This window comes from Oncorhynchus mykiss, chromosome 3 (genome assembly GCF_057628025.1).
Source record: "Oncorhynchus mykiss isolate SJ-2025 chromosome 3, ASM5762802v1, whole genome shotgun sequence".
Lineage (NCBI taxonomy): Eukaryota > Metazoa > Chordata > Actinopteri > Salmoniformes > Salmonidae > Oncorhynchus > Oncorhynchus mykiss.
In genome coordinates this window covers 62,721,175-62,734,910 of record NC_143024.1, presented here as the reverse complement: position 1 = coordinate 62,734,910, position 13,736 = coordinate 62,721,175, and the positions used below count along the sequence as shown (strand labels likewise).

General features: G+C 43.1%; 1 protein-coding gene across 1 annotated transcript in view; it reads left to right on the top strand.

Moving 5' to 3' along the window:
* Positions 1 to 13,736, top strand: part of LOC110504222 (heparan-sulfate 6-O-sulfotransferase 3-B-like) — a 100,076-nt gene that overhangs the window by 64,409 nt on the left and 21,931 nt on the right. The gene's annotated exons all lie outside the window — the stretch shown is intronic.

The following is a 13,736-nucleotide window of genomic DNA, read 5'->3' as shown; positions in this document are numbered from 1 at the left end:
GGTTGGACAGCCCCTCCAACTGGAGCGATGATCTATCAACAGCGAACCTTTGGTCTCCCGTCCAGGGTTTTAACCAAGCCCAGCCCTGTTTAGCTATGATGTTTACCCCGGACTATTACCAACATGCTACCGTGAGAGTGATTGTTGAGGAGTCTCCACCTCAAAATGATTTACTGTTGCTATCGAAGTCATTCCTAAGGGTAAGTTTATCAGAGCAAATGAAATGTAACCATACTTTATCAGTCGTATATCATCAAGGAACATATAGCATTGGAAAAGTCATCTACGGCTATTGTTTCAACTCAACCCTGGGTTCAACAAAAAATAGACGATGGAATTACAGTGCCTTTGCGGAAAGTATTCAGACCCCTTGACTTTTTCTACATTTTGTTACGTTACAGGGTTATTCTAAAATGGATTCAATAAATAAAAATCCTCATCAGTCTACACACAATACCCCATAATGACAAAGCGAGAAAAGTGTTTTAGAAAATAAAAAACAGAAATACCTTATTTACACAAGTATTCAAACCCTTTGCTATGAGACTCAAAATTGAGTTCAGGTGCATCCTGTTTCCATTGATCATCCTTGAGATGTTTCTACAACTTGATTGGAGTCCAACTGTGGGAAATTCAATCGATTGGACATGATTTGGAAAGGCACACATCTGTCTATATACAGAGGGGCAAAAAAAGTATTTAGTCAGCCACCAATTGTGCAAGTTCTCCCACTTAAAAATATGAGAGAGGCCTGTAATTTTAATCATAGGTACACTTCAACTATGACAGACAAAATGAGAAAAAAAATCCAGAAAATCACATTGTAGGATTTTTTATGAATTTATTTGCAAATTATGGTGGAAAATAAGTATTTGGTCAATAACAAAAGTTTATCTCAATACTTTGTTATATACCCTTTGTTGGCAATGACAGAGGTCAAATGTTTTCTGTAAGTCTTCACAGACTTCAGAGCAAAAACCAAGTCACGAGGTCGACGGAATTGTCCGTAGAGCTCCGAGACAAGATTGTGTTGAGGCACAGATCTGGGGAAGGGTACCAAAACATTTCTTCAGCATTGAAGGTCCCCAAGAACACAGTGGCCTCCATCAGTCTTAAATGGAAGAAGTGTGGAACCACAAAGACTCTTCCTAGAGCTGGCTGCCTGGACAAACTGATCAATGGGGGGAGAATTGGCCTTGGTCGAGGAGGTGACCAAGAACCCAATGGTCACTTTGACAGAGCTCCAGAGTTCCTCTATGGAGATGGGAGAATCTTCCAGAAGGACAACCATCTCTGCAGCACTCTGCCAATCAGGCCTTTATGGTAGAATGGCCAGACAGAAGCCACTCCTCAGTAAAAGACACATGACAGCCCGCTTGGCGTTTGCAAAATGGCACCAAGATGTGAAACAAGATTCTCTGGTCAGATGAAACCAAGATCGAACTCATTGGCCTGAATGCCAAGCGTCACCTCTGGAGGAAACCAGGCACCGCTCATCATCTGGCCAATACCATCCCTACGGTGAAGCATGGTGGTGGCAGCATCATGCTGTGGGGATATTTTTCAGCAGCAGGGACTGGGAGACTAGTCAGGATTGAGGGAAAGATGAATGGAGAGAGCCTTGATTAAAACAGAGCGCTCAGGACCCCAGACTGGGCCGAAGGTTCACCTTCCAACAGGACAACAACCCTAAGCACACAGCTAAGACAACGCAGGAGTGGCTTCGGAACAAGTCTCTGAATGTCCTTGAGTGGCCGAGCCAGATCCCGGACTTGAACCCAATCAAACAGCTCTGGAGAGACCTGAAAATAGCTGTGCAGTGATGCACCCCACACAACCTGACAGAGCTTGAGAGGATCTGCAGAGAAGAATGGGAGAATCTCCCCAAATACAGGTGTGCCAATTTTGTAGTGTCATAACCAAGAAGACTCAAGGCTGTAATTGCTACCAAAGGTGCTTCAACAAAGTACTAAGGAAATGTTCTGAATACTTATGTAAATGTGATATTTCATTTTTTATACATTTGCAAAAATATCTAAAAAAAATTGTTTTGCTTTGTCATTATGGGGTATTGTGTGTAGATTGATTAGGACAAAAAAACAATTGAATCCATTTTAGAATAAGGCTGTAACGTACATTTTTTGGGGAAAAGTCCAGGGGTCTGGATACTTTCTGAATGCACTGTAGATTCTAATCTCATCAATCAACTTCTCAACCAAATAGTACCCAATTGTCCGTGGTAAAATGACATGGTGTTCCCAGTGTGAAGTGTACTAATGGCAATTATTGTCACTGAATCATTCAATATGAATTTGTCTCTTGATTGGCACTGCACTCAACACGTCAAACCACAGGGCAAAGATGAAAGTGGTAAGGAAAAGTTGAACAGCAAAACTGCAAGTATGTTGCTTTCTAAATTCTTCAGAAAAATACATGCAACGTAGGCTATTTGAAATGACACTGTCCATTTCGACGAGAGTGGCACTTTTTTTGTGATGTGAAAATGTGCCCCTGTATGTAGAGATGCCAGTATTCCCATCCAGAGATCTGTGCCACCGCCAGGCCAAGCAGCATGGCCTCTCTGAGGTAATTAGCCTGGTAGGGCTACGACCTTGCCTCTCCCAAGGACTCTACTCTCCTCCCCCTTCCCTTTCCCTCTCCTCTTCTCTCACTGACTGTCACTTGTTCCCCTTTTATGACTGCAAAAGCCTTCCCCGTATTTCTCCTCTGAATATTCCCTGTTGCCTTAGGAAGATAGGGGAACAGGGACGCTTTGCTCGCTCTTTGTGTCTTTATCTGAACGCTACATCATTTCAAATGAGGAACTGTCTCCGTGTAGGAATTGCACAGGGAGGAAGCTCCGAACAAAATCAGTGATACAGTACAGTAGATCATTTTATCCTCTGCTATCGGCCTTCCCTAGGTCCCACAGAGCATGTACGAAATGCATAGTAGGTCTTCAAAAGGGCATTGGAGATTATAAAAGAGAGTGCAGAATATTGCGTGAAATATGATATCCAAATAAATAAAAAAATTTAAGTCCATTGAAACACCTATGAGTGAACACTGTTCTCTCTTTCTCTTTCCAGGAAAGACAAGGGAATATGGAGAGCGGGACACACAAAGAGCACAGGAAGTGCTAGTGTGAATTAGTCTCTCTTTGCATCAGTCCGTAGACCACTAGTTTAAAAAGGCTGAGCATTTGGCTCTGAGCTCTGCGCAAGCAGAGACAGACGAAGACGAGTCGAGAGGAGATCGATTAGGGTAACGCGCGGCTACACGACCGAGCCTTGTCATCCTTGCACTGGGCCACGCCTGGCAGGGACCTCAAGTGCTCCCTTAGATTACGGCGGAGCACAGCAGAAGTAATACATGGCTAAAGGAACACAGATGCCGGATGGCAGGCTGGGCTGTGGGGAGAGAAGAGAGATGGGCTCGGTAATAGGTCAAAGCTATTACTGGGGCCTCATCCTCAAAACTCCAGCCCTGTGGACTTAGCCTGAACAAAATAAGCAAACTGAATATGTCAACTGACCATATACTGTACGTCATTGAATAATACTGTATAACCAATATAGAAAGGAATACAGTGTTTAGTACTGTGTATTGGAATTAATTTATAATAGCCTCACTAAATATTTATTGACTTAATAATGTGGTGAGATCCATGCCTCATGTTGTTCTTGTGTTGCTTGGTTACCTCTGGTGAGTAATGATTTACAGTCTCTCTTAGGGTTCTTTATCATGATTCTGAAAATGATTATCTGATTTGAAATAGAGGCATGGACTCCCACACACCGTGTGCTGTATAGCTGCAAACGATTGAGGTACACAACATTTAGGTTATATAGACCTCTCTCGAAGCAACACAGCGTTCGTACCTGTATGCAACGTACACAACAAAGAAATACCTTCTTTTTTTTTTTTTTTACAGTTGAACCAGTGACTTACAATGGCATTCTCTGAAACCCAATGGGAAAGACCTTGCCTGATATTATACTAACTGTTTATACTTACCCGTTGGTATGTTTATACTTACCGTTGGTAGTCCTGTGTACATTCACCCATGAGCAGAAAGCTAAACTGGACATAAGCGAGACAAACTATGGACTAAAAAGGACCACTACATCTGGGTACAACATCTCAGCCACAGCACTCGGTAATACACAAGGCAATGATGTTATTTATCTCTGTTGCAGTAGGTCTTATGTATGAAGCCCAACAGTGCATGGAGGAAAGTATCTCTGAGACTGAGCTAAGGTTAAGTTGGAGGTAAAAGCTTTATTAGAGGAGCCATCAAATAGGAATTTCTGTTATTCACCACGTAGCCCGCCAGTCTCATTTCCATGCAAAGAGAACAATCTTCATTCCTGCATGATGAGCCTAAATAATTGATAGAGGATAGACGAAGGCCAGGAAGAACTCAGTGGGATTTTACTTCAAAGGGAGGAACTGTCACCAATCACCTTGACACCTTGATTTATTTGTCTCAATCAGGGTCCCGGCTTCTGCCTCCTGCTTCTAGATTCCACACCGTTACAGAGACCAGCCCAGGGAGATAAATCACATGTCTCTTTAACCAACAACACGCCACCGCTGTATCTGCAACATCAATAACATAGCCACAAAACAGGCCTTTAAACACCTCTCCCACTCATTATCGCTGACACTCTGATTTAACGACAACTCTGTCTTCAAGGCGTTCTGTTCACTGGTATTTATCAAACCTCCTTTCATGTAAGAGCATGATAAATGCCTACAGAAATGGTCAACATGCACACTGAATTTCTTTGGGAATGCATTGATGTAATCATTTAATACATGAAAATATGGAATGTAAATAAGCACAGGATTTACAAGTAATGAAATGTCAGTACATAGCCTAACACCTTGTCCTAATCTTATTTCATTAGGCTGTTTAGTCCGTTTTAAGATGATTATCTCAACACTTCTCGCTCTTGATGAACAGCACCCTGTGTTATAAACAGTAAGCGTATTTGAATGTAGTCGCAGTCCCTTCAGTATGAAGTGTCCCCAAGCCCCTCTCAGGTCACTCATCCCACAGTGTTAACGCTGCTGGGATTTACAAGGGCAGGGAGCAATATCTGTTCACCCCTGTGACATGGTGCTGCTGCTGTGGCGGTGCCCCTTGTGCCCTCTGTGCCCCCTTGTTGCCCTGTGTAGACCGCCGTACCACAGGGCCCCGGGGCGATTTAACAGACCTTGCCTTTGCATTTGGTTACAATGCACTTAAAGTCATCCGAAAGCAGGGGAGATTAACCTCATCGATCCGCATCCGTTCTCTACAGAAAGCAGTGTTCACTGTGTTGATCATTAGCTTGAATAAGTAACCTGCTCCAGATGCAAACATTTTATTCTTACAGTCCCTCAATTGAATGACAGTCAAACAGAGAAAAATGAGACACACTATAGCAGGCATTGCAGTGTAATTGCCGTAGGAGTTTTCTGCTTCTTTGAAGAATGATGGGCAATAGCTTCAGGATAAATGATGACTGAAAGAAATGTCAGTTAAGCATGAAAGGGCGTTTAAACATTAGTAAAAAGTTTTGGAATAAAGATTCCTTCTCACTCCCCCTCCCTCTTCCCTCAACCCTCCCCAAAACCCGTTTGATCTCATCTGCATTTAATCATGCAAATGCTTAATTTTAAATCACCACAGTTACATTTTCATTATGCAAATGATTTTATTGAAATTGATAGGCCTATTTAGCATCGGCATTTCATATGAACTGAGAATGTTAAAGAGAGAGGAAAATTTCAACAGCCAGTCTCAATTGTACTGTACCTACAGAAACAATTACAGACTGATGCTCAGTAAATGTATTGTACAGAGCATGAGATACTGTGGGTATGGGAAGGGTTTATAAAGCATGGGAGTTCCACAGCGCGTGTGGATATAGTAGAGTCTCTGATATATTAGGCATTGTAAATGCATTTTCCTGGAATTGACTCTGAATAACGTCCGTGACCTTGATTATAATGACGGAAAATTGTCTTGGCAAGTATTGATTTCAGGGTCTTAATTTCTCAGTTTTAGCAGCGTGACCAAGCTACGAGGTGAAGGAACAGACGGAGAAAACATTTTAGGTCCTGCTACAATTCCTGGAGATCGATCGCATTCCATTTACAAAGCAGACAAAGGTTGACTCAGTTAATTTGACCATGAAAAGACCAACTTGATTTGTCAGCCTGAATAAATGGCTAAGATAAAGGCAACGGAACATTGATTATGAGAACTGGAAAATAATTTCAATGATTGTTTGAGTGAGTATGTGTTTAGGATTTCAGAAATGTAACGACTTAAAGGTAGACTCGGTGATATGTTGAGGATGCAGAAAGTAAACAGCAAAGTGGGTCAATTTGCGCAACAACTAAGAATGTTGAAGTGCGAGGCTCAACTTCTCAGCTGTTTTGGTCCCCTGGCACCCACGCTGTAACAGTGCACATGCGCAGATACTGTGTGTGAATGTGTGAGAGCGAAGTGTTGCTTCTCGCTCATCCCAATATCTGCAGAGTTGCTCGTGGCAACGTCATCTTTGCTGAGTCTACCTATAATAGCACACGGCTATGTTGTTAGGCTATATATCAATCGCATCAACTAATACATGGGTAGTCAGTCAATGAATTACCGCGTTTTTCTCCATTAATGTTGTTTATGAGACCGACATGACAGTTTGACCGAACCAGAACAGGAGTTAACTCTGAGAGAGCACCATGCTCCGTCTCCACCTATGGTGTCAGAAATGGTTGAATGGGGACCTTGACTGTAACCAGTGTTAGCAGCTCTTATCGCTCTCCTAGTTTAAGGACAGCAGTCTTAGAGTGAGGGTGCTTTTCAAGTTCAAGACCTTTCTCTCTTGCCCAAATATTTACATGAGCAAGACCTTTAAAACGTGCAAAAGACCTCAAGCCGAACCCGTTTGCCACATTTGTTTTTCTTCAGTCGGCACTTAATGTGACATCCCTGAAAACCTTCACTGAGATTTCAGCTTAGCTTTCAACAACCGACCAGAGAGACATGTTAATAAACCATTGGCTCAATAATTGAAACCGTCAACAAAACATCTAGGGTGAATATTTTATTGCTATGATTTATAGATTCCAATACAGTTCTCACTCTGCTCAAGTTTACCAAAACATCAACTTGGCTAGGTCAATTGAATTGAGTGTTGATGCTTGACTGATTATATTTGAGTCAGAATCGGTGATGCATCTTTGATCTTTGCAGTTTGACTTAACCGAAGGGTCCAGAAGTTCTCTCAAACTCTGTGGGCCTGCCGGTTGTAATATAGAGTAGTGTCCGTGGTGATTGTATGTGTGAGTGACATACAGGTTCTTGAGATTCCAGTAATTGCACGCACGCACGCATGCACACACACACACACACACACACACAGATCACCTGTGGTGTAATGAAGGTCTTGGGCAAGAGTCTCTGATGCAGTCTGCCCAGGAGGAAGTCAGTGAACCAGCAGTAATCAAAACTCAGTCACTCAAACCCATCGATAAGGCCCTGAAAGGTCAACTCCCCGGGACAACTGGAGGTGTGTATGCGTGCGTCTGGATCCATGGGTGCAGCAGTCTCCGGCCTGGCCGCTGTGGAGGAGTGACAGTGAGAGTGATGGGGCAGTTGGCTACAGTTGGCTTCAGCACAGGGAGGGCAGACAGGGACTTTGAGCCTGCCTAGGCCCCTGTCTGACACCACCTACCAAGGCCTATATGAATAATTGTCGAATGTTGCAGAAATGTGCTTCTGATGCTTCTAGTTTCTTCAGGACAAGATCAGCCGTCTTTTGCTTTGCATTAATATATAGAATAATTGCCATTTCCCCAGCAGCCTTTCAGCACCATAGGATTAGAATGATTTATCCATGTTCACTGTGTCTTCATTCAGTTCATTGGATTACGTTTAGATATTGTGGATAAAGGGCTGGGCTCTGTAAATAATACTGACTTGAAGATTGTGCCACTGATAGTTGGAGGACAAGTGCATTGGAGCCCCCCGAGCTCCACTGCGCTCAATTTGAGAAATAAACCTATTGAATATTTCATTAAACAACAGGCCAGTGTTTCCACTTGGGAACCCTTAGCCCATGCACTTTATCCAGCTCTGTGTACACACTGTCATGATACACCGTGTGAGTAATGAGATAATATAAAATATTGTATATGACTCTGTAGTTGTGCTGCTTTCCCAAGTCATGAAATGACTTAATTGTCCAGTTGCTGGTGTACTATTGTAGACACAGAATGCTAGTTCCCTCAGGAAGGTATTTGTGTCAGTCAGTGTCCCCCAATTCTATACACTTCTCAGAAGTAGGATATAACACTAGGATTTCATTCAAAACACATTTCATCATAGCACAGTCCCCTGGAGGGTCGCTACCTCACACACACACACACACACACACACACACACACACACACACACACACACACACACACACACACACACACACACACACACACACACAAGTATCCCCCACCACACACATCCCCCACCACACAAGTATCCCCCACCACACAAGTATCCCCCACCACACAAGTATCCCCCACCACACACACACAAGTATACCCCACCACACACACACAAGTATACCCCACCACACACATATCCCCCACCACACACACACACGTGTATCCCCCACCACACACACACGTATCCCCCACCACACAAACACACGTGTATCCCCCACCACACACACACACACACATGTATCCCCCACCACACACACACGTGTATCCCCCACCACACACACACACACACACACACACATGTATCCCCCACCACACTCACATGGCTACCTCCTCAGGATGTTTGTGACAGCTGTAAATAATTCATCCAGTTCTATTCCAGGTTCAGATATGTGTCTGTTGTTTGATTAACCTCCTGATCTGAGGAGTGGGGATGAATTCCTGCTCCCTGGCTGTCAATAAGCCCGATGGCTACACACCACTGTGAAACCAGCCAGCTCAGCCACCTATAACCTCTTCTCCCCAGCCCCCTCCAACAGACCTGTCCTTGGCTCAGACAGGAAATCAAAGGGCATCTTCGGAAAGAAATAGAGAAAATAAATAAAATCCACCCCGACATTAAGAAAAAGTGAAACCTGAGAGAAAGAGAGAGCGACAGAGAGGAACGCTAAAAAGAGAACATTCATTTTGATTAGCTGCTCTGTTCCTGAGATGCAAAATACCTTTTCAGGGCGCGTTTTGAAATGTTTTTCAAAAGTAACAGCCAGTCTGAGATCACTTTTGCATCAGATCAGTGATGTTTGATGGCCATAAACTCGGATGTCTTGCAGAACCCGGCGCTCTTGGAAGGTTGATGTCTATGTCCATTAACCTGAGAGAAACGGGCACCTATGCATTATTAATCTGCAGTTATCACATTCGTGGTAAAAGCGTCAGCAACCAAGAGCACCGGCAAAGCTGTATTGAAATGGCAATTATCTGATGATCTTCTTCCTAAATTCAGAGCTCAGTGCAGCAACATAACTTGCAATACTTCTTGTAATAATTCCATTGACATCAGATACAGCATTCGCATGGACGTAAATGTTACATATTATCACGTGTTGGTCCCAAAGAAATGTGAGGATGTTTCTTGTGGGGTGTAAAAGGTTAGGTAACTCATACTTTTGTTGCAGGCCAAGGACATCGCTATTGTACAGTAGTTAGAACTGTCTCTCAGTTTGTAATGTCATTATCTGTGAGTTTGTGTGAGGGCTTCTAGACTGACATGTCTGTCTTAAGCTGCTCTTTCTGGCAGACTGCTCAGAGGCCAGTGCCCTACCACAGTGATTACTGTGAGGGAGTAAGGCAGAGAGAGAGAGCGAGAAAGATAGGTAGAGGGAGACAGAGAAGGAGATAGGGGGAGAGGGAGGGAGGGAGAAAGGCTGTTTGCACTGTCAGACGTCTGATTGGCTTCTCTGAGGAAAGGAGACTTAAGAGTGAGCGTCTCTCCCTCCCCACTCTCTCTCTCCTGTTCCATCCATATTCTATAGCTTTTCAGCAGAGCAGGGATAAGCCCTAGTTGAAGCTCTGCCAGTACTGGGTTGATCTGAGCCACGGGCCAAGGAAGGACCAGGATCAACCAGACACCGACAGAGTCTACACTATCGTTAGCCTTTCGCTGTCTTATATATACAGTCTCAGCGACAATACCAGTCTCCATACCTTTAGAGACTTCAGTCTCCATACCTGAACAGACAATGCTGTTGCTAACATGCTATGTTGGCTATTGATTCAACACCACCTGGGGGATTTTATTGAGTGGTTGGTTTTAATAGGTCTGAGGATATGCTGATATTGAGGATGGAAAGATAGGGTAAGTCGAGTGGAAATGGAGTCAGTCAGTGTACGGGCTCCCTGCACAGGGAAATGTGCCCTCAACGGTGTGAAATGGGCCCTCGTTTTCCCCTCACTGGGTTCAGTACGGACCACAATGGAGCTAAATAGGCAGACAAATAATTCCATTCGAAATATTCATTAAAGGAAGTAACAGGTTTTAAGTAAGTGGTAATGCACATGAAATGTTATCCACAGGTCAAACAAGTGGGAGAGTAACATTACTATACTTACAAAGTCATTTAGGCTACCCTGCTTGTAAGAATGTTTAACTAGGGGGCAGCAGTAGTCTATCTGCTAGGTTGTTCTATCTGGATCTCAGCTCGTCTAAATCAGGTCTAGAACCTGTAACTGACTGGTCAAAATCAAGAATGAAAACTGTCTGTCAGTATCCTTGAGCTGCGGGCCAACATTACTCAGAGAATACTGTGCTGAGTGTCTGGCTCGCGAAACGAGTACAATAATGGTATGTGATGCATTATTTGTGCGTTGTGTAAGAGAGATATTTAGCTTGATGGATGTCAGATTCGCTCAGTCTGAAAAGTGAGTGAGCTACCACCTTGACATACCAACACTACGGTATATCTGGGAATGGATCTTTTGTGACAGGGGTGCTTTATGTAGCTTCCATGACTGGCTCATAAAAAATAAGTCTGGAAGAAATAGTGCGACTAGAATCTGCTGATTATTATACCCGTATGGATCAGGCATTAAAGAAGGATTCACTTGGTAATACCCAATCCCACTACTGACACATCTTTATGACTATATCATACACCTAATCCACAATACTTTAAATGATGGTGGAAGGGATATCATGTTGGTGATGAAGATGATGATGGTATGGCATGATGGTAAGGGCGATTAACGGTGGGATTTTGCCACCGGGAGGTTAGGGTGGATGTAAGTCTCCCACAGTTGCATAGAGTCACTGTGATGTAATGTGATGGGTGCCATTTTAAACCCCAGTCTGCCCAGTGCACATGCATCTCTTCTGCCATTATCATTTATTCAGAGATTGCATGACGTGTGTGAAGGAAATTCGGCCTGGTCTCCTCCTCCTTCTTCCCTAGCCTCTTGGAAAAAGAGAGAGAGAGGGGGAAGGAGAGTGAAATAAAGGAGAGAAATGAGAAAGAGAGAGAAAGAGCAAGAGCGAGGAGAAAGAGAAATATCTTAGTTAGGAATGAAGGAGAGGGCATAATAAGACAGGAGGTTTTTCAGTGTCATGATAATTGAATTGGTGCTGTCAAATTAGAATATCTAATTGGCCTGAAATTACAAGAGATCAATCAGAATGACGGAGTACAACTAAGAGTTTTTCCCACATGTCAACTCACTTCACAGTGGGTTTCACCTCAAACAATTGCTATTTGGTGGACTCTGAACTTACAGTGCACATACTAGTATTTCAATGTTTCAGAGAATATCAATTATCTACCTGTGTGTTACATAAGTAATACTATATGTCATTTAGCAGATGCTTTTATCCAAAGTGACTTAGTCATTTGTTCACACATTTTTAAGTATGGGTGGCCCCGGGAATCAAACCCACACCCTGGTAGTGCAAGTGCCATGCTCTACCAACTGAGCCATACAGGACCACCGATTTGATAAATGATCACCTTGAATTCGTGTTCTAAACGTTCATTTCTATAACACTAGAGAGTAGTTGTAAAGATAAGGAAAATGAAAAGTACAAAATGCACTCACTAGTAAGTCTCTCTGGATAAGATAATCTGGTAAATGACTAAAATGTCAAATGTAAATCCCCTGTACACCTAGTATCTCATAGCCACCCACTTATAGCCTTGTTCTGTGCCGATAAACAAACAGAGGGTCGAGGAGACGCTGCTGTCCGTGGTGCTGAAAGAGATGTTAGATCTCATTACAGATAGACAGTCATTCAGAATAGACCGGAGATGCTTTAATTAAAAAGGCCATTCCCTAAGCCGCCTCCTCAGTTGATTCTCCTGGAAGTAAACTGTGTATTCAGCATTCAGTCGCCGGCTGCACTAACAACTTTGGAAGTAACCTCTAAAAACGTGTCTTCTCCTCTGCTCTTACATGACTATGTTAGTCAGACAGATGTTTAACACGTTGAGACCTATTGATCTAGCATGATAGTATACTTCATGTAGTCTGTAGCATTGTGCATTTTAGTCAAATTCTCTTCTATTGCAAAATGTTAAAGGCATGTATTTTTAACACCAGAATGTTATTATTCTCTTGAAGAAAACAACCACCCGAGACTGCCCTTTGAGGTCTTGTCTCTGTCACTAGAGACTTGCTGTGTTCAGCCAGTAAATGTCTGTGCTTGCTGTTGTCACCATCCATTAAGTGGATTCTCATGTCTCAGAGCAGGCTGACTCTAACTACTGTACATCTTCCTTATGTCAAGCCACAGCTGTCTGTCTGTATGTCTGTGGAGATGCGTTGGAAAATCCTTTGTCCCCCAATGGGCAGATTCGGGTTACAGCCCAAAAGTCTCAAATGATGACACGTGTAATAGGCAAGATTGTGTGACAATTTTAAATGGAGTAATGTCATATTTTCTCTCACTCACTTTTTGATTCCATACCATAATCGATGACCTAATCTTCTTGACAAGTCACCTCTTTCAGATTTTAGACTGGGAACAATGTGACCAGTGTCCTAATATCGGCTATTTTCAATATACTTTTTGTAAAAACATATATATTTACAGTAGTTCTGTAGAGATAACATGGCATTCCATTTGACACTGGTGTACAGCAAGACGGAAGGGTCTGTCTTTCTCGGCTAAAGGGCAGTTATTCTCCTTGTTGATATCAGCCAGTATAAGCACTTTCAGTATGCGCACAATGTCAAGTGCCGTCTATGCCAGCTCTCTGACAAGTAAATGAAAGACCCCCCTCGTTCTTATTCCTTCCCAGGTGACACACTGTCCCCATTCCGTCACCATCAGAAAGCTGAACAAGATGCAGAGAAACTCTGAAAACTCCACATTATGGGCTGCCAGGGGGAAAACAGACCCCATTAGGGAACGATATTGGTTACAAATAATGCATGTCTCCAGTCCCGGGTTCATTTTGTCTGAGGGAGGAGGGGAAGGGAAGTCGCAAAGATGTAGAGAGAGATGCACCAGAGAGTCGCCTCCTCACTCCTACACACTCATCTGAATCTATAGATCTATATTTTTACTCACCAGTCTTTAAAAAATGTCTTGGTTAATGCCCTCTCATACAACAATCCTTAGTGTCTTACAGATACAGATACAGTAGATACAATGTTGTACGACTCTAGCTGTCCTCTGTATCCTCACTAGGGTTGCAAAATTCTGTGAACTATCTATAAATTCCTTGGTTTTCCCGAAATCCCGGTCTGAG